General features: G+C 44.1%; 3 non-coding genes and 1 pseudogene across 3 annotated transcripts; 2 read left to right on the forward strand and 2 right to left on the reverse strand.

Moving 5' to 3' along the window:
• LOC129473563 (uncharacterized) overlaps nt 1–21,734 on the reverse strand; it is a 687,223-nt pseudogene that overhangs the window by 197,422 nt on the left and 468,067 nt on the right.
• On the reverse strand, nt 2,475–2,568 carry TRNAI-UAU (transfer RNA isoleucine (anticodon UAU)). The gene is made up of 2 exons: nt 2,531–2,568; nt 2,475–2,510 (listed from the first exon to the last, which is right to left on the reverse strand). It is a non-coding gene; the product is annotated as a tRNA-Ile (tRNA).
• Nucleotides 14,178–14,285, forward strand: TRNAL-CAA (transfer RNA leucine (anticodon CAA)). Its single transcript has 2 exons — nt 14,178–14,215; nt 14,240–14,285. It is a non-coding gene; the product is annotated as a tRNA-Leu (tRNA).
• TRNAL-CAA (transfer RNA leucine (anticodon CAA)) lies at nt 17,262–17,368 on the forward strand. The gene is made up of 2 exons: nt 17,262–17,299; nt 17,323–17,368. It is a non-coding gene; the product is annotated as a tRNA-Leu (tRNA).

A 21,734-nucleotide genomic window follows, 5' to 3' on the forward strand; every position in this document is an offset into this window, starting at 1 on the left:
AGGAGTCAAAGCAGCAATCAGAATAGTCTGACTCTCATAGACCTACAGCATTGGCTAGTTGATCGTGGTGTTCTCAGAAGTGAAATAGATAGGAAGGACACTAAATTCTTTTTTTTTTCTAGCAGAATGATGTTTTTATTTTACCATCATGCATAAGAGGGAAGATAAATATGCCAATGGTGCACTTCTAATTTGTCAGAGCAATTTCGCAATATTTATGCAATTTAGGAATGAGACACATCAGTCATTAAGTTGTTACTAGGGCAAATTATCAAGTAAGACAATCAACTACTTGATCTGTATAAACACAGAACTACCAGATCAAGTGAACAAAAGTCTAACTTGATAAAAACAGAGAGTCATGTCTTCTCAGTTCCCAGACTGCCACAGTTTGCATGGTTACTACGGGACTGAACGAAGGAGGATGAACACAGAAATGAAAACTTAAAACAAAAGAAACTGTTGTAAAGAAGGAATCCAGGGAAGAAGAAGAGAGCTCCTTGCTTCTAGTGAGCAAAGACAGCCCTGAGCTTCTACAGCCCTTCGTATTTATTGGGTAGAAAGAGCACGGAGAAGGAGGTAACAATTGGTCAGCTGCTTGATGAGTCACAGGTTCACATTATTGCTAACAGGCTTCAGATGTGCCTAATCACAAGAAACACTGCGCTTGGGTGTGACTGCCCTCAGCATTCCTTCTGGGTGGCAGACACAGCTGTCAGCTTGCCAACATTCTGCATTTATGAGAAAAGTTTGCTGTTTGCTCATATAGCCTCCAGTGGTATACCGAGTTGATCACGACCCTCACTCTTTCAGCCTGCAACACCAGACCTGAGCCAGTTTATAGACTCAGAACCGTTTGAATGGAGTGGCAGTGGGGTCTTCTTGAGGAAGGACCTGGGACGCTATCAAAAATTTATCCTATTAATCTTTTTCCCAGCCTTCCTCAAAGGGATCTACCATCTTTTACCAGAGTAACTGAGCACTGGGAGCAAGGAAATAATCAACCTCTTTAGGGGCTATAGTTCTGAGCTGACATTGATTCCAGGAGACCCCAACATCACTGTGGTACTCCAGTCAGAGTAGGGGCTTATAGAAGTCAGTTGACCAATGAAGTTTTAGCTCAGGTCTGACTCTCAGTGGGTCCAGTAAGTCCCTGAACCCATCCTGTGGTTATTTCCCCAGTTTCAGAAAGCATAATTGGAATAGACATACTTAGTATCTGGCAGAATCCTCACATTAGTTCCCTGACCTATGGAATGAGGGCTATTAAAGTGGGAAAGAACAATTCGAAGGCATTAGAACTACCTTTACCTAGGAAAATAGTAAATCAAAAGCAATACTACATTTCTGAAGGGATTGTAGAGATTAGTGCCACCATCAAGGACTTAAAAGATGCAGGGGTGATATTTTTGCTTTCCCACATCAGAGCTCCCTCCAGGTTCTCAGGCCTTCAGAATCTGGGACTCCAGAGGAGTCTCCCTTCTCCCTGGCCCACTGCTTCCTCAGGCTTTGGGACGCAGACCTAAATCACACCACTGCTTTTCCTGATTCTTTAGCTTGCAGATAGCATATTGTGAGATTCCTCGCCTCCACAATCCTGTGAACCAATTCTCACAATTCCTCTTCTTTACCTTTATATATCCTAGTGGTTCTGTTTCTCTGGAGAACCCTGACTAACACAGAATGTGTGTATCACTACATGTGTGAAAAGCTGAGGACAGAACTGTGGGGGAATATCCATATTTAAGGAACAGGAGGAAGATTCTACAAGACCAAATGAAATCCAGGAAAGACTGGATAAAAGCACAGCCACCTGGAATCATGTATTTCAGACACCAGCATCAAGATGAATGTGTTTTTCCAAACAAGGCAGTTTGTTTACTTTTTGATGAAGTTAGGAAGAAATACATACCCAGCCACTTATGTCTGATGTTTCACTGCTGGGGGAAAATTAGCATTTCTTGTTTCCTAGTCAGGTTTTCGTAAAGTAGACAGTGGAGCTCTACACAGAACACATTTAGGTTGCACAGGTGGAGTTCAACAACTTCACTGCCAACCTTGTAGATATCAAAGCTAAGGTACCTGGGAGCACTTTCTGCACATTGATGAACCCTGGTGACAGCTACACGAACCACAGAGAATAAAACCCCATTTTTCCACCTCCTTGCTCAGTTCCCAAAGAGCTGAAAAATAGTTTTTAAATGGAGGAGCCAAGGGAGGGAGGAAGCTTCATTGAAGCTGTACAGCCTGGCTGTGAGGCCTCCTGACTGAGGAGAAATGAGTTTGCTGGATAAGTTCAATTTAGGTCTTGCTGGGTTTCTTCCCTTCTCTGAAATCTGCCAAATATCCCCCCTTGATCAAAGGAATCTTTATGGGCTCACCACGGAAAATTTATCCATTTTAGCTTTTTACTTTAAAGATAAGGGAAAAATGCATTATCGTGAAATGTCTGAAATCGCAATTGGAAGAAAACATGCTCCAGGTGAGGCTCGAACTCACAACCTCGGCATCACCCGCACATATACTGTTGTATAAGTACCGCGCGCTAACCGATTGCGCCACTGGAGCATGCTTTCCTTCGTTTGGCCATGCGCACTCTACAGAGCCATGAGCTACTGAAGCGCTCGACCCCGGCCTCGCGCCGGAGCGGGAGCGCGCTGAGCTGCAGGGGATCCTCCCTTCGCAGCCCCTCGCCTCTTGCATAAAACACAATTTGATCAAGATATCTCCATCTCTCCTGGAAGATGAATGTGATCCTCCCCCTATGCCATCAGAAGCCAAAATTTCCCGGGAATATGGGGGTGCTCTTTTCAGAAAGCCCGAGAAAAGCCGAGGAGAAAAAGGAGAGACTCCGCCTTCTCCTTGCCATCGTTCTAGCAAGAACATGGTTTTTTTAGAAGACGCGAGCTATTTCGCTTCTTCGTAGCTTCACCTAGCACCACCCCGCTGGCCTGTGGATGCTTTCAGACCCAGGACCGCGAAGAAGCGGAGCCCGCCGCCTGCCTCTCCCTCTGCGCGTCTCCCGACACCCGCAGCGCTCCTGGCTGCCCTCCCAGCCTCGCCTGCAGCGCGCCTGCATTCGCAGTCCAGCATCTCTGGGCTGTCTATCGGGATTCCCCAAAACTCTCCCAGAGCCTGCCTGAAAACTGCATTCGAATTCACAGAGCCAGCTGGTCAGGCACCCTTCAGGGAAAACTGGCACAGCAACCACTCTTTATTTGTGCAGCAGGTTACAGAGGTCAAGGCGGTGTGCACCCCCAGCGCTCCTCCCTCTGTCTTGATCTTCTTTTCCAGTTCATTGCAGAAAGTTTGGCACTGTGACATATACCTGCTCAGTAACCTCATCTCTGGGGCCTCAATTTTAAGGCCAATTTTGTTTGTTGCTTGATTGTTTGATTTTGGTCTGGGGGAAAAGGCAGCTGTCAAAGTACACATACACACAAGATATGAAGTCTGTTGGCTTTTATAGAATAATTTCTGTCAACCAGAAGAATTGTGTAAAAGGAATAGCGTGCCTATTCCAGACCACGGAACACTTAACAAATAGGACTGAGAGTAACAGACCAGAGACTAAGTTTCTCCATACTTTAAATAAAAAGGTGATGCTTCCATATCTTGATGTCTATTACATAGCTGTTTGAGATCATTTCATGTGTTTAAAATAACACCTTAAGGTTATTTTGCACAGGCTTCTTGGTAGATGACCACCTCACCAGAGAAGCTCCTACGTTCTCACTACACAGTCCCAGAAGGAGCAACAAGGCTCTGCCTGAACCTCTAGAGATTGCTCCATCTAAACAACAGTAGCTCATAACAGTAGAGCTTACCATAGTGCTACGGTTTGTGTTTCTCCAAAATTATATTGAAACTTAACCTCCATTGTGATATTAAGAGGTGGGGCCTTTTGGGAAGTGATTAAGTCCTGAGGGTTCTGGCCTCCTGAATGGGATTACTGCCTATGTAAAAGAGGCTTCAGAGGGCTGCCTGGCCCTCCCATATCTTCTGCCCTGTGAGGATGCAGCAAAAGGCATCATCTTTGAAGCAGAGAAAGCATCCCTCACCAGATACCGTAACTACTGGAGCCTCGATCTTGGACTTCCCTGTCTCCAGAACTATAAAAAAAAATTATATTCTTTACAAATTATCCAGTCAAAGGTATTTTGTTAATATAGCCCTCAAGTACTAAGACATATGGGTCAGGCACTGTTCTAAGTGAGTTCTATAAACCTCATAACAATACTAATGATTTTATGTTCCAAAACCAGATCTAGATATGAACAGCCAGCATTTGGGGAATTATTGTTCTTAAGGGATGAAAACTTATAAGACTCACAGTATGTCACTGGATATTAAACAACTCTTATCAGGAGGCAGGTCAATGACATAATATAGGATTTATAAGCATAAAATTATGATCGGAGAAAAAGATGGATGGAAAGCTGAATGTTTTGAACTGTTGATGTTAAAAAAGTGACTGTCTTCAGTTCTCTACCCACTGTGCCATAGAAAACTGACCTGTTATGATCTACACCAATAGACGCCCCAGGCCTCTGGCTTCAAGTTGAATTTTTTTTTTTTTGAGACCGAGTCTCGCTCCATTGTCCAGGCTGGAGTGCAGTGGAAATTTCAGCTCACTGTAACCTCTGCCTCCCAGGTTCAAGCGATTCTTCTGCCTCAACCACCCAAGTGGCTGGGACTACAGGCACGTGCCACTATGCCCGGCTAATTTTTGTATTTTTAGCACAGACTGTGTTTCACTATGTTGACCAGGCTGGTCTCAAACTCCTGACCTTGTGATCCACCCACCTCGGCCTCCCAAAGTGCTGGGATTATAGGTGTGAGCCACCACGCCCGGCCTCAAGTTGAATTTCATTAGTGGGAGCACTAGCATAAGATCAGAATGAGATTGGAGAAAGAGGCTAGAGTATTTATCTGAATCTCTTTCTGTGGGTCAACTCTGGCTAGTTCATCAAAGTGGACCTTTCCTCCAAATTTCAGTAATGGCTTTTTCCTCTCTCCTTCAGGTCTAGGGGTGTAGACCACTCTACTATCAGTAAGCCTAGAGTACTGCCCTCTTCTTTGTCCTTCCCCCAGCCTGCCCATACCTTTACTAGACACCTTTATTAAACAGTCCCTTTATTAAATCCTTCTAAAATTATTGCAATTAGAATAAAACACCTGTATTCTCTTGAGATCCTGACTGATAGAAATCTTGATACTATTGGTAATGTCGTTATGAGTGATTAGAAGTAGTTTCGGGAGGCCAAGGAGGGGGTGGCTCACGCCTGTAATCCCAGCACTTTGGGAAGCCGAGGTGGGCGGATCACCTGAGGTCGGTAGTTCAAGAGCAGCCTGACCAACATGGAGAAACCCTGTCTCTACTAAAACTACAAAATTAGCTGGGCGTGGTGGCGCATGCCTACATTTCCAGCTACTCGGGAGGCTGAGGCAGGAGAATCGCTTGAACCTGGAAGGCAGAGATTGCGGTGAGCCGAGATCATGCCATTGCACTCCAGCCTGGGCAACAAGAGCCAAACTCCAACTCAAAAAAAAAAAAAAAAGTAGTTTTGGGAGTAATAGTTAATATTATGTTTTGGCCCGTTTTGGGAGGCTGGGTGGGGTGGCTCAGCCTGTAATCCCAACACTTTAGGAGGCCAAGGCAGGAGGATTGTTTGAGGCCAGGAGTTCAAGACTAGCCTGGTATGGCCCCATCTCTGCAAAAAAAAAAAAAAAAAAAAAAGTTTTAATTAGCCGGGTGTGGTGGCAGTCACCTGTGCTCCTAGCTACTCAGGAGACTAAGGTGGGAGGATCACATGAGCCTGGGAGGTCGAGGCTGTAGTGCGCTGTAATTGTGCCACTGTGCTCCAGCCTTCCAGCCTGGGCCATAGAATAAGATCTTGTCAAAAAATATGTATATTTATGTTTTAAGTAGGGGAACAAAAACATGAAGATAAACATGCTATTTTTGCAATAGTTATACAAATATAGAAAAATTACAAAGTCTTTAAACTACATTTCAAAGAGATAAAGATCTGGTAGCAACTGACATGTCCTATTTAAACTCATCTCAAACAGCAATCGTAGGTAATATACTCAAATTCCCTCTCAAAAATATTATTCTCTGTGCAACAATGGCAGGGAATTTTTTTAAAAAAGATGATTCTCAAGGGTCCAAGACTCAATGCTCTAATCCTATTGTTCCAGAATCAGACATGGCAGTGCCTCCTTTGCCATTTGAGAAAAGTGATAAGCCTTTTTACAACCTGAGAAAAATGCTGTTTACCTTTTGGTGTATTCCTCATCACAAATATTTAAGGCTATATTAATAAAGTGAAAATGTTCAAATAGTATTTTAAACATTTCAGGGTGAACAAAGGTTTTTTTGTTTTTGTTTTTTGCTTTTCACACTCTGTCGCCCAGGCTAGAGTACAATGGCGCAATCTTGGCTTACTGCAACTTCCGCCTCCCAGGTTCAAGCAATTCTCCTGCCTCAGCCTTTTGAATAGCTAGGATTACAGGCACTGGCCACTACACCTGGCTAATTTTTGTATTTCTAGTAGAGACGGGGTTTCACCGTGTTGGTCAGGCTGGTGTCGAACTCCCGACTTCAGGTGATCCACCCATCTCGGCTTCCCAAAGTGCTGGGATTATAGGCATGAGCCACCGCGCCCAGCCCAAATTGGAGGATATCAGTGCTTGTTTTCAGTTTTTTGTCTAATGGATGCTTAAATGCATTCATTTATAGAATCAATGTATCACCTGAGAACCTTGAAATATATGTCAATTCTTCAGAACTTTTTTTTTTTTTGAGACAGCATCTCGCTCTGTCACCCAGGTTGGAGTGCAGTGGCGCCATCTCGGCTCACTGCAACTTCCGCCTCCGGGGTTCAAGCGATTCTCTTGCCTCAGCCTCCCAAGTAGCTGAGGCTACAGGCGTGTGCCACCACACCCGGCTAATTTTTGTATTTTTAATAGTGATGGGGTTTCACCGTGTTAGCCAGGCTAGTCTCGATCTCCTGACCTCGTGATCTGCCTGCCTCGGCTTCCCAAAGTGCTGGGATTGAAGGCATGAGCCACTGCAGCCGGCCAATTCTCAGAATTTTTATTCTAGATTGTTGCCCTTAATAGTTCATTCTTTGGGTGATTCTTTCAAATTTTGTGTATGTGTTGGGGATTAGAAAAGGATACCCCAAAGTGTGGTGCTTGGGCATGCTGAGTTCTTAGACTTAAAGAAAACTGGAAGGCTTAGAAGCTGCCTCAAAATTAAGGTCTCTCTGGACTTCCCTTGTTTCTCCCCTCCAAGAGCAAGTGCAGGGAGGGGCTGTCTCTGAAGTTGCCCATACATGCTGAAGGAAGTTCTTCCAAAAGGAATGCAATTGTCTTGAAACTTTTTCCTAGGAATCTCATCAAACAACCAGAGAAAATTAATCACTGACAGAAGAGGAGATTAAAAGTCACCATGGCCAGGCACGGTGGCTCACGCCTGTAATCTCAGCACTTTGGGAGGCTGAGGCAGGTGGATCACCTGAGGTCAGGAGTTCGAGACCGGCCTGGCCAACATGGTGAAACCCTGTCTCTACAAAAAACACAAAAAATTAGTGGGGCATGGTGGCGCATGCCTGTAATCCCAGCTACTTTGGAGGCTGAGGCAGGAGAATTGCTTGAACCTAGGAGGCAGAGGTTACAGTGAGCTGAGATTGCGCCATTGCACTCCAGCCTGGGCAACAAGAGTGAAACTCTGTCTCAAAAAAATGAAAAATAAAAAATAAAAAAATTCTCCAATTTGGTGCGTGGAATGAAAATAAATCTCAGGACCCCAGAACCACTAAGATAAAGGGAAAAATCAAGCTGGGAAATGCGTCAGGCAAACCTGCCTCCTATTTTAATCCCAAATAAGATAGCTACAAAGATGAAAAAGCTACATACCTCCCTCACAGTTTTCCCACAGAGAAATTCCTTGTGGGCCTCAAGATATTTACCCTAAAACAGTTCTGTTGAATTTTATCCTGGCAATGTAAATTGATAGCTTATCTTCACAGATGTGAGACAGAAAGTCATCCCTCTGCTCACCTGAGACAAATGCATATCTGATTGCTTCCTCTGCCCTACTGTTTATGTAAAAATGCAGTTTCCCTGAGTGAGACTAAGGCATAAATGACAATTTGCTGCCCCCACGTAAATTGTGTACTCAGTGAATTGAGTCCTTGATCAAGGACTCAAAAGAATGCAACTGTTTGTCTCTTATCTACCTATGACCTGGAATCCCCCTCCCCTCAACTCCTTCAAGTTGTCCCTTTCCAGACCAAACCAATGTACATCTTACACATATTGATTGATGTCTCATGTCTCCCTAAAATGTATAAAAGCAAGCTGTACCCTGACCACTTTGGGCACATGTCATCAGGACCTCCTGAGGCTGTGTCACAGGCATTTTCTGAACCTTGGCAAAATAAGCTTTGTAAATTGATTGAGACCTGTCTCAGATATTTCAGGTTCACAGGTGGTATGTAGATTGTGTAGGGCAGGGGGTGAGGGGGTAGGGGGAGGAGTGGAGGAATGCAGACCAGGAAAAAGTTGCACAATATCCCTCTATACTAGAAACCCCTCTCCCGTTACACTAAAAAGGGGTACTTGTCACAAGATAGAGCTGTCAAACTTCACTATTTTGGCATCTCCTCTCTGTAGGATACAGTTAGGAGAGTCTTTGGGAGTGATTTTGGAGACTACCCAGGATGAGTGATCTCCAAGAAATAATCAAGGCTTGGCAAGACACAAATAAAAAAATAAAATAATGTGGAAATAGGGGTCTGTTGCCATAAAGATGCCCAGAAAGTCACACTAAAGCTCCCTCTCATCACTGTGGAGTAATTATCATCATATATAAAGCCAAGTATTAGTCAGGATTCTCCAAGAAACCAGACGAATAGCAGATAGATAGACAGGTAGATAGATAGATAGATGCTAGATATATGAGAGTAGATTTATTCTGAAAATTAGCTTGTGAGGTTACAAAGGCCAAGAAGTCCCATGATCTGCTGTCTGCAAGCTGGAGAGCCTGTAAAGCCAGTGGTGTAATTCAGTCTGAGTCCAATGTCCTAGGACAAGAAGGGAGGCTCTAGTATAATCCTACAGTCTGAAGATCCCAAAGCCAGGAGCTCCAATGACAGGAGAACATGCATGTCCCAACTCAAGAAGACAGAGCATTATCCCTTCCTTCATCTTTTTGTTCTTTTCAGGCCTTTAATGGATTGAATGATGTCCATGCACACTGGTGAGGGTGGATCTGCTTTACTCAGTCTGCTGATTGAAATGCTAATCTCTTTCAGAAACACTCTCACAGACATCCAGAAATGACGTTTTATCAGCTTTTTTGGGTATTCCTTACCCCAATCAAGTTAACACACATAATTTGCCATCACAGACCATAAGAACACTAAATCCACTACATCTTTCTCTCTCCAGAAGGAAGGTGAGGCTGGTGATCAGAAAAGATAGCATTAGCGGAAGGATATGGTCCCAAGGCTAATTATTTCTGACAACATCGTGTTAGAGTAGGCACTAGGCAGACATGAGCATGGCATGTCTGCCTAGCTACCCCAATCCCCTGCCCCAAGAATGTCAGGTCACCAGCAGGTGATGATCAGGCAGTTGTTAAACTGTCTCTCTAGAATAATAATTGGTCGGCCGGGCGCTGTGGCTCATGCCTGTAATCCCAGCACTTTGGGAGGCCGAGGCGGGCGGATCACCAGGTCAGGAGATCGAGACCATCCTGGCTAACACGGTGAAATCCCGTCTCTACTAAAAATCCAAAAACAAAATTAGCAGGGTGTGGTGGCCGGCGCCTGTAGTCCCTGCTACTCCGGAGGCGAGGCAAGAGAATGGCCTGAACCCGGGAGGCGGAGCTTGCAGTGAGCCGAGATCACGCCATTGCACTCCAGCCTGAGCTACAGAGCGAGACTCTGTCTCAAATAAATAAATAAATAAATAAAATAATTGGTCATAGCCAGCACCAGGGAAAGGCAGTCTCCCAGTAGAGGCAGTCTCCCAACAGATAGAAAACATTTGGTGTTGGTGATCAGCAGCTTCCCAGTAAGATCTCGGGACCTGGGCCGAGGGGGTCAAGCATGTGCACTAAGAGGCAAAATGGTGGCATTTAACCAGTGTATGACCTTCTTCTAGGAACACTAGAAACACTACACTGGTAAGGGAAAACACCTTGAATGAGCATGTGCACAACTTCAGTAAACATACAGTGCATGCGGCCCCTCCTAAGGGCTGGCAGGCCACTGAGCATGCGGATAGCCCACCTTAAGGGAAAAATCAAAAGAGGAGAAACAGAAACCCCAGAACCATGCCAATGTATAAAACCCCAAGTCAAGGGCCAAACAGCACACGGATCTCTCAAGTTGCACGCTTGGCCTTCTTCCAAGCTCTAAAACTTGCCTTGGTCTCTTACTCTGCCTTATGCCCCTCGGACAAATTATTTCCTGCTTGGAGGCAATAACTGAGTTGCTGCAGACCCGTATGGAATCGCCACTCCAAACACTCAAACCAACAATTTCACCTAAGCTAGAAGAACAATTTAAAACTGGCAAATTAGAGTTCTTCCGGTATGACAGTCACTTTGAAATGGCTAAACCAGCCCTACTAGAAGTAAATAAGGAATTCACTAAAGGTTATAAAGTAGTTCATAGAACACCTGAGTAAGCCAGAACACCAGGCTTGTAGATTATACAGCTAGAAACAACACCCAAAATCACACTACAGAACTGCTCACACTGTTGCCACTACAAGGCAATAGTTCATGGCTTTTCTAGGAAAATGAACATATTGGCTACTACCACCACCAGAATGGATGCCTTGTACCATCTGCTTCTTTATGTCCACAATTTCATTTCTTTTCTTTCTTCCTTCCTTTCTTTCCTTTCCTTCCTTCTTTCATTTCCTTCCTTCTTTCTTTTCTTTTTTTTTTTTTTTTTAGATGGAGTCTCACTCTGTTGCCCAGGCTGGAGGCACAGTTTCAGCTCACCTCCACCTCCCAGGTTCAAGAGATTCTCCTGTCTCAGCCTCCCGAGTAGTTGGGACTACAGGCGTGAGCCACTACACCCAGCTAATTTTGTATTTTTAGTAGAGATGGGGTTTCACTATGTTGGCCAGGCTGGTCTCAAATTCCAAACCTCAGGTGATCCACCTTTCTTGGTGGCTGGGATTACAGGCGTGAGCCACTGCATCCGGCCTATGTCCACAATTTCTGAATCAAAGCCTGATGTGGATGAACTTGGTTGGTGAATTCTTTGTCATATGCTTATGCTCTGGATGCAAAGAAAAGGAGTTCAAAGACAAATGAAGGGGGCTTTGTGCTGTGGCTCACGCCTGTAATCCCAACACTTTGGGAGGCTGAGGAAGAAGGATTACTTGAGGACAGGAGTTTGGGATAAGCGTGGGCATCCTACTGAGACCCCATCTCTACAAAAAATTTTTAAAATTACCCAGCTGTGGTGTCATGCACCTATAGTTTCAGCTACTGGGGAAGCTGAGGTGAGAGGATGGCTTGAGTCCAGGAGTTCGAGGCTCCAGTGAGCTATCATCACACCATTGCACTCCAGCCTGGATGACAGGGAAACCTTGTCTCAAGAAAAGAAAAAAAAAAAAAAGACAAGTGAAGGGGATCAAAATATGGCACCTCAAAATATGCTACTATAGCATAAGAATTATTTTTAGCTGAAGGGAACTGAGTGAAACACCAGATGCCAGAAATGCCCTCTACCATCCCGCTTTCTGTCTAAGAGCAGAGCATAAATTTACTTTTGTGAAGGTCTTCCCCCTCCCCTCTCACATACTGGGAAGACGAGACAACTCTTATCATTGGAAATGCATCATCTACAATCTGCTTAAACAAACCTTACTTCCATTAACATCTTCCCCCCATCTGTATATTTACCTTACCTTACCTAAAAGCCTAAATGCTTTCCATTTGTCTTGTCAGTTCTCCAGAATTTATCACCTTTTGTTAAATAGTGCATAAGTTCTCAAGCCTAAATGCTTTCCATTTGTTTTGTCAGTTCTCCAGAATTTATCACCTTTTGTTAAATAGTGCATAAGTTCTCAAGCCTAAACACTTCTTTGGGTTTTTACTTTCTTTTCTGTGAGACCCCTGTGTACACATTAAAATTAAAATATTAGCATCAAACAAAGTTTGTATGCCTTTTCTCCTATTATTGTTTTTTGTCAGTTTAATTTCCAAGACTCCACTCACTAAACCTAAGAAAATCAAGGAAAAAGTTTTATTTCCCCCATAGAAGATAACAGAATTGCGTGAAAGTAGAGATTGAAGAGCAAAGAAAAGAATGTGCTATAACAATAACAGAATTAACAAATTAGAAACAGCAAGTAAAGGAGTTTGTGGTCCTTCCCCAAAAAACTGAGTGACAAGAAAAGGTTAGTGAAAATTTCAAATAATTCAAAGGAAAAAGACAAACATATAAAAATAGTTATAAATTTTATTGAAAGGTAATGGAGAGCTAAGCAAAATCAGGTAACTTGTGTCTGAAGTTGAGAATAACTTCAGTGGAAAAGGAAATAAAACTTCAATAGAAATATTTGTAAATATTTATACAGAAAGCCATAGGCCGGGCGGAGTGGCTCACGCTTGTAATCCCAGCACTTTGGGAGGCTGAGGTGGGCGGATCTCTTGAGGCCAGGAGTTTGAGACCAGCCTGGCCAACATAGTGAAGCCCCATCTCTACTAAAAATACACAAATTAGCCGAGCGTGGTGGCAGGCACCTGTAATCCCAGCTACTCGGGAGGCCGAGGCAAGATAATTGCTTGAACCTGGGAGGCGGAAGTTTCGGTGAGCCGAGGTTGTGCCGCTGCACTCCAGCCTGGGCAATAGAGCGAGATTCTTCAAATTTGTGTACCATCCGTTTAGGCCCTTATAGTTTAATTATAGAAACTCAGTGGCACTCCTCGCTACTAGAATTTTAAATTGTTTCTCTCTTTCACAGTTCAATCCTAGAAAAATCATTGCAACAAGGTTCTCTTTTTCTTTCTTTCTTTCTTTTCTTTTCTTTTTTTTTTTTTTGATGATTTCATTTTCACAGTCCTAGAAACGTATTTTTCAGTCATAAAAGGTACACTTATCTTTAGAAATAACCGTTGCCGGCCGGGCGCGGCGGCTTATCCCTGTAATCCCAGAACTTTGGGAGGCCGAGGCGGGCGGATCACCTGAGGTCAGGAGTTCGAGACCAGCCTGGCCAACATGTTTAAACCCTGTCTCTACTTAAAATACGAAAAATTAGCTGGGCGTGGTGGTACGCACCTGTAATCCCAGCTACTCGGGAGGCTGAGGCAGGAGAATCGCTTGAAGCCAGGAGGCGGAGGTTGCAGTGAGCCGAGATCGCGCCATTGCACTCCAGACTGGGGGACAAGAGCGAGACTTCGTCTCAAAAAAGAAATAGCTGTTGCCTCCCACAGTGGGTAATATTTGCAGAAAAGCATCTGAGAGCTCTAGAGAGAGGAGAGACAGGATTATCACTATAGAGCACAGGCGACCCTACAGGGCAGAAGACAGTGATGTTTACTGAACTGTGTAACGAGATGAAAGATGTAAGGATGACTTCCGGTGGTGAAATCACAGTTCGGATAGGCTGAGGAGAAGGGGGAATGCCTAGAAATCCATGGACAGAACAGCCTCACTCTGTTGCTATGGCCTCCTCTTGTCCAAAAAAGTTCCCACTGGCCCTGGAGCAGCATCAAGTTGGAGCTGCTGCATCTGGACTTAAGTCACAAAAAGCAAAGTGACCCCACAGGGTCAGGGTCGTAAGCAGAGGTCTATGCGAGGCAGGAGGCCTGGGTCAGAGGGAGAGGGCAGGGCCAAGAGCGGGGAGTTACTGGAGGAAGGGGAGAGGCGACGGAGGAAGGGGAGAGGCGACGTGGAAACGTCTCCTTCATATCTTGTTCCCCAACTCTCATCTTGGTCTCCAGTACTGTAAGAATTATTCAGTTCCGCACTAACAGTTGTATTCTTCTACCTTTCAATTCTGTAATCAGTGAATTCGGAGCTCCTGTTTAGTCGGGCAAATTCCAGAGATAACTTTTGCGGCTGGGATTCAGCCAGAAGGCGAGCCGTAAGCCATGATTACTCATCATGTATACTTTCAGAGGTTTTTGTCACAGTGTCAGGATGGCCGAGTGGTCTAAGGCGCCAGACTCAAGCTTACTGCTTCCTGTGTTCGGGTCTTCTGGTCTCCATATGGAGGCGTGGGTTCGAATCCCACTTCTGACACAGCCTGATATTTTGTTTTTCCCTACCAGATTTGTACCGAAAGTTTCGCCAAGGAATGCCACAATAGTTCAGCCGTTTCTACCTCCAAGATTTCCCTCCCCAACCGACGTTCGCCAAACGGTATCGCAAAGAGAGAGGCGTCTCTCCTACATCAAACCAATCGACAAAGGAAAACCCCAGATTTACAGAATCCTGGGATATTTTCAGTGCCATTTGGACGCAGTCCCGCAGCACTGTTGGAGATTCCTTTCTCCTGCAAGAAAGTAAGCAACGGATTTCCATCTATTGGTCTGTGAATCAGCTAATGTAAAAATTAAACAAACAAAAAAAGAGAAGAAAAGGAAAAAGGCAGGAGAAAAAGGTCTCCATTCTCAGACAGCCCTTTAGGAATGTTCCTGATTCCTGTATATCGTCTGTCTCTCTGAAAGGGGAATCGGACATTGATCTGACCAGCAACTGTCGTAAACTCACACCGCTGTAGCAACGACGGTAACACCCTGTTCTTTTCCTTAGCCGTTCAACTGATCAGTCATGTGAGGGAAATGACTAAAATCTTCACTGCTTTTCTTCACATGTAAAATAATCTGTTACAAACTTCTACCGAAAGATTTCCTAGGTTACCTCTAAAACCTAAGAGGAAAGGACCCTTAAGATTATGACACTGCTGAAAACACGTTTGGGTCATCAATAACAAAAGAAATAATCACCCTGTTAAAAAGAAACTAAGTTTAAAGCTCCTTCTGAGATTGCTTCTCAGAATTACCTGATTTGGATATTCTTTCTGTCTCTTGTTTTCGAAGACAAAAATTGCATTATATGAAGTACTACATAGATTGAAATCTTGGGCTTAAAATTGGGGTCTTAGGTTTTTTTGCAATATTAACATTACCTGGGTTTTCCTCCTGTATAACTTTTAAATTATTACCCAGCAATTCCACTTCTAGGAATCCACCTCAGTGAAATTCCAGCTCAGCTCTATGACTGGCCTTGCCAAGTACAGTCCTTCCAGCATTTTGAGGTAGCAGATTGTTAGAGGCAACCTAGATGTCCATCGGGTATACTGCCTATGGTTTTCATGCTATGCAGCAGCCACAAGTGACCAAGCAGATGTACATGTAGCAGTATGAGTAGATTTTTCAAACCGTGTTGAGTAAAGGAAAAGAAGTTAGGATTTATTTTTATTTTTATTTTTTGAGATGGAGTCTCGCTCCGTCGCCCAGGCTGGAGTCCAGTGGTGCAATCTCTGCTCACTACAACCTCCACCTCACGGGTTCACACCACTCTCCTGCCTCGGCCTCCGGAGTAGCTGGGACTACAGGCACCCATCATCACCCCCGGCTAATTTTTTGTATTTTTAGTAGAGACAGGTTTCACCGTGTTAGCCAGGATGGTCTCTATCTCCTGACCTCGTGATCCGCCCGCCTTGGCCTCCCAAAGTGCTGGGATTACAGGCGTGAGCCACCACTCCCGGCCAGAAGTTAGGATTTAAATCACGCAAATCAACAACATATTTTTCAAGGATAGTTTATTATAATTTTGGCCGGGCGCGGTGGCTCACGACTGTAATCCCAGCACTTTGGGAGGCCAAGGTGGGAGAATCACTTGAGGTCCGGAGTTCGAGACCAGCCTGGCCAATATAGCGAAACCCCATCTGTACCAAAAATACAAAAATTAGCTGGGCGCGTTGGCACACGCCTGTAATCCCAGCTACTTGGAGGCTGAGACAGGAGAATCGCTTGAATCTGGGAGGCAGAGGTTGCAGTGAGCCAAGATGGCACCACTGCACTCCAGCATAGGAGACAGAGTAAAACTCCATCTCAAACAACAACAACAACAACAACAACAACAATAATAATAAGCCGGGCGCGGTGGCTCATGCCTGTAGTCCAGCCACTTTGGGAGGCCTAGATGGGCGGATCACTTGAGGTCAGGAGTTCGAGACCAGCCTGGCCAACATGGTGAAACCCTGTCTCTTCTAAAAATACAAAAAAAATCAGCCAGGCATGGTAGCGCGTGCCTGTAGTCTCAGTTACTCGGGAGGCTGAGGCACAAGAATCGCTTGAACCCAGGAGGTGGAGGCTGCAATGAGCTGAGATCGCGCCACTGCACTCCAGCCTGGGTGACAGAGTGAGACTCTGTCTCAAAAATAATAATAATTTTAAATATTTTAGAAAGGGTGCCTGTATGTTGGGAGAGAGGAAAGGGCTGTATGGTGAGCATGACAAAGAAAAACAACGAAATAGTAAAGGAAAAAGAGAGAGAGAGAAAGATTTCATTGACCAATAACAAAAATGAGCCATGGACCGTTTGATTAATTTACCGCTCCAAACCTGACTCCTCTTCTTCCTCTCTTACCCGCCTCCATGATTAATTCCACTTTTTCACTTTTCTCACCTCTGCACATTCACAAGCATCTACCACCCTTTCCTGCTCTAGGAACTTCTTAAAATGATAAAATTATTAATTATTTTTCTCCATTCTCCACCTTCATCTTTTCCAACCATTCTTTTGAATTGGGACAGCTCATTTTTCTGTTACTGATTTTATTTCTGCTTCAAAGTATTCACAGTGTATTTTGGACTAGGTGGGGAAACCGGAAAAGTAAAAATAAAAATAATGTATGACTTTTGTTTCTCTCTACAAAGCACCTGCTTAGGACGCTGAATACTGAGCTTTGAGGGTCCCTCTACCCAGGAAACTGTTATACGGAGCTAGATAGTAACTTAGGAAGCACTGTTGTGAGTATTTGCCATTTTCTCTATTGTTTCATTTCCGACTTAACCTGAAAGACAGCAACATAAGGTATTTTGATGATGTTATTTTTAGCATCATTTAGAATAGCGCCGGGCAAAATAATAAAAACCGTTGTGAAAACCAGGGGCGTACGCCACCCATCCGAAGTCTTTTTCTCCTTTGTCGGAGCCCGCGTCTGCTGACTACGAGTTACATAATGAAACTTAAAGAATAACAGCACGTGTCAGGATGGCCGAGTGGTCTAAGGCGCCAGACTCAAGTTGCTACTTCCCAGGTTTGGGACTTCTGGTCTCCGCATGGAGGCGTGGGTTCGAATCCCACTTCTGACACAACTATTTTGCCCCTTTAATCCTAGGATTGGGGGACTGGGCGCGGTGGTTTACGCCTGTAATCTCAGCACTTTGGGAGGCCGAGACGGGTGGATCACCTGAGGTCAGGAGTTCGAGACCAGCCTGGCCAAAATGGCGAAACCCCGTTTCCACTAAAAATACAAGAATTAGCCGGGAGTAGTGGTGGGTGCTCGCAATCCCAGTCACTTGAGAGGCTGAGGCAGGCGAATCGCTTAAACCCGGGAGGCGGAGGTTGCAGTGAGCCGAGATCGTGCCGTTGCACTTCAGCCTAGGTGACCAAGCAAGACTCCCTCTCAAAAAGCCAAGAGGAAAAGAAAAAAAGAAAAAACCCACTAGGATTAGGGGACTAAGCGGGGAGAATTGTTTGAGCCCAGGAGTTCCACCCCGTCTATACAAAAAATGAGCAGTGCGTGGTGGCGCGCGCCAGTAGTCCCAGCTACCTGGGTAGGAGAATGGCTTGATCACTTGAGCCCAGGAGCGCAAAGCTGCAGTGAGCTGTACGATCGCGTAACTGCACTCCAGCCAGGGCGACAGTGCGAGATCATGTCTAAAACAAATAAAAACAGGAGAAAAGGGCTTGAGATGTAGATTTTACCAAAACCATTTTGCAACTACCACCTTTCAGGAGCTTTCCCCAATGCTTCCGCCCACATTTTAGCTTAACAAGCCTGTGAGTGGGACTTACATATTCCCTGTACAATTATTTTCAGCATCTTAATGGTTTCTGCAAGGGTATGCGATAGGCTGGAGTATTATTGCACAATCATCTGGTTTCCTTCCTCAAGGTCAAACCACCACCACCTCTTCCCCCCACCCCCTCCCGCCTTTCTTCTTTCCATGTTTCCCTGTTCTTCCTCTCCCTCGCTTATCTAGACCCCCTTTGATTCTTTCTTTGGTGATGGGAGAAGGGATGTGAAGTGAAGAGGCAGGATGTAGGTTATTATGGGACGCATGTAAGAGAAATATAAGACCATGATGGAAGAACAGAGAGATCTTCGTCTTGATTTAAAACTCTACCGAGTAATAAATAAATAAATATATATATATATATATATTTACAAATCCATCTTGCTTTGTTAAGGTGGGAGACATACACCCAATATTTACTTTCCATTCTGTTCTACAGTAATGTTTTCAATTACTGCCCCAAATTAGCAGCTTTCAGAAACTTCATTTCCTACAGAAATGAAACAACGAATATACACGCAGAAGACAATTCAAACATACTCGAATGTACTGGCAAACAGCCATTGCAAGATCCTATTTTATATACCCAACGATCGGGGTGAATTGTTTTTTGTTGTTGTTGTTTTTGTTTTTGGTCTTCAAATGGAGAACTTCAAATGTTACCGGGAAGTGCGAAGTCCTCCGTTCTTGTTTTTTGGTTAAAAGAATTTAAGCAAGAGACAAGCAACAACGAAGATACCACCTTAAGGCAGTTTATTGCAAAAACGAAAGTACACTGAAAGCTGAGTCAGAGCAGGCTGCATGAAGATGAGACAGCGCCAACTGGCACTGGGGATACCCCCTTTTTGGGATTCTTTTTTAATTTTATTTTTATTTTATTTATTTATTTATTTGGAGTGCAGTGGCGCGATCTCGGCTCACTGTAACCTCCGCCTGCCAGGCTCAAGCAATTCTCCTGCCTCAGCCTCCCGAATAGCTGGGACTACTGGAAAGCGCCACCACACCCGGCTAATTTTTGTATTTTTAACAGAGACGGGGTTTCACCATGTTGGCCAGGCTAGTCTCCAACTCCTGACCTCATGATCCGCCTGCCTCGGCCTCCCAAGCTGCTGGGATTACAGGCGTGAGCCACCGCACCCGGCAGGGAGTCTTATATGTTTATTCAAAAAGTGACAGGCAGGAGGAGGTGTGACTAGTAAGCATGTTTTGGGTGATCCTCTGGGTGCACATGCGCTGTGGCTATACATGCTAGTACATACATTGCATGTCTCATTAACATCTTAATTCTCCACCCAGGGGTATGTTTTTTACTATTATAATGAGCAAAAGGTTACTTTTGGAGCAAGCAAAACTGGAGCAAACTATACTCCGCTTGCCTCCCTGGGGTGGAAACTCCCTTGTAGGGTTAGTTCCTGCTTGAGCCAGATAAGTTCAACTACAACAAGGGTCCAAGGGCTCTTGAAGTCTCAGATTCGGCTGATGTGTCACAACTGTCATGGCCCCTTTCCTGGGTGTGCCAGAGATGGAGGCCAGCCGGGAGCCCACCTCCCTGTTCATATTTAACTATTTATTATTATTATTTTGAGACAGTGTCGCTCTGTCGTTCAGACTGTAGGGTACTGGTGCGATCTCGGCTCACTGCAATCTCCGCCTCCAGGGTTCAAGTGATTCTTTTGTCTCAGCCTCTCGAGTAGCTGAGATTACAGGCTGCCACCACCACACCAAGCTAAAACCCAACGGGGTTTCACCATGTTGAGCAGCCTGGTCTCGAGTGATCCGCTCGCCTCGGGATCCAAAGTGCTGGGATTACAGGCGTGAGCCGCCGCGCCCGGCCAAACCCAGCATTGTTTTAAAGGCAATGTGCAATAGTAGCAAATATAAGCCTCTTGAATCAGATATATGTGTTTAAATTCAAGCTCCATTACTTCCGAAAGTAAAATATATGGTGTTTTATATTATTTAGATCATTTGTGAAACTTTTCTTCATCTGCAAATGTAGGGAAAATTCTTCAAAATTCTTTGGGTATTGGTCGGGCGCGGTGGCTCACGCCTGTAATCCCAGCACTTTGGGGGGCTGAGGCGGGCGAATCACCTGAGGTCAGGAGTTCGAGACCAGCCTAGTTAACATGGTGAAACCCTGTCTCTACAAAATTACAAAAATTAGCCAAGTGTGGTGGCGTGCGCCTGTAATCCCAGCTAGTCTACTCGGGAGGCTGAGGCAGGAGAATCACAGGAACCCGGGAGGCAGAGGCTACAGTGAGCCGAAATCGCACCATTGCACTCCAGCCTGGGCTACAGGGCAAGACTACGCCTCAAAAAAATTTAAAAAAAAGTAAAAAAAATCCTTTGGAGATTAAAAAGAATTTGAGCGGTTGCTCAAGAGACCATTCAGCTTCATATTTCTATTTACTGCCTCTGGCATTTTTACCAATTTGCAACAACTCAAATTCTCTGCTCCATCGCCATTTCTGGACCAAGGAGTCCTACCTTCCAAACACTTTAGAAAATGTGCTCGGAGTCCCTTTTTCTCTGACAATTAAAATCTTTCAAACTTATACCTCACACCCCATCATGTGCTTGTCATCCAGCACTTGACATCCCCATCAGGACATCTTCCTCTTTTGAACCCCCAAAATGTACTGGTGTTGTCAGTCACATGAAAAGCCAAAAACCTGACTTTCATACAAATATAACATGAATGTAGTGTTTAAGATTTCATATATCTCACTAATTACTAAGTAAATTGAGAAAACCCCTTCAAAGATGAATTTGAAGAACAAACAACACACAATAGAAAGGCTGAAAATTGTATCTCAACTGAGTAAAATCTTAGGGTTAATGTGACATGAATCACTTGCGTTACTATCACTTTTCTATAACTTAACTTCTACCATCACAGAGCTTAGCCTAGTGAATAGAAAGTCAAAGATGCATAGCTCTAAAAAAGTCAGATACTTGCTAGAGGGTCTGCCAGACAATGCCAAGCAAGTCACTGAAAGGAAGGACCCAGTAATTTCTGTTGTCTATTTTTAAGTCTGACAGTTCTTTCTGACACATATGACACCTTATAAAAGTTGCTTTGAAGTAAACATGGGAGAGTGTTAAAGGAGATGGAGTCTTGTTGTTGTTTGTTTGTTTGTTTGTTTTGAGATTATTTAGTTCTGACCTTGGTCTTCAGTTTGCCCATTTATACAACTAGGTGTGTATATATTTAATTTTAATATTGTGGTCAGGCGGAACATTTAAAAATCTTTTATGCTTCCCTTGGTTTACATTCTTTCTGATGGACTCTTTTTATATTTCCAACATGAATAAAAATGAATGTATTATTTTACTTTTGTTCCGAATCTTTCTTCTATATCTCCCTACTTGATTATTTTTATTTAAAATGTCAGATGTATTATGTAGTGTAAAGGGACTCCAAAATCAACAAAGTCCAAATAAGGTATTTCTTAGGCTCAATACAATGTGCCAGTCAGTTGAGATGGTCAAAATCTAGCAGACCAGAGATATTCTCAAGGTTATTAAAGACCCCAGAATTTGATTCAAGTAACTAACTCCATATTAATCTTTTCGGGGAAATTTTTGAAGCTTTCACTTGTAAAGATGTCTTTTAGGATAGAGAGCAGTAGCAATATATTTTCTACGAACTCTATCA

This window comes from Symphalangus syndactylus, chromosome 23 (assembly GCF_028878055.3).
Source record: "Symphalangus syndactylus isolate Jambi chromosome 23, NHGRI_mSymSyn1-v2.1_pri, whole genome shotgun sequence".
Lineage (NCBI taxonomy): Eukaryota > Metazoa > Chordata > Mammalia > Primates > Hylobatidae > Symphalangus > Symphalangus syndactylus.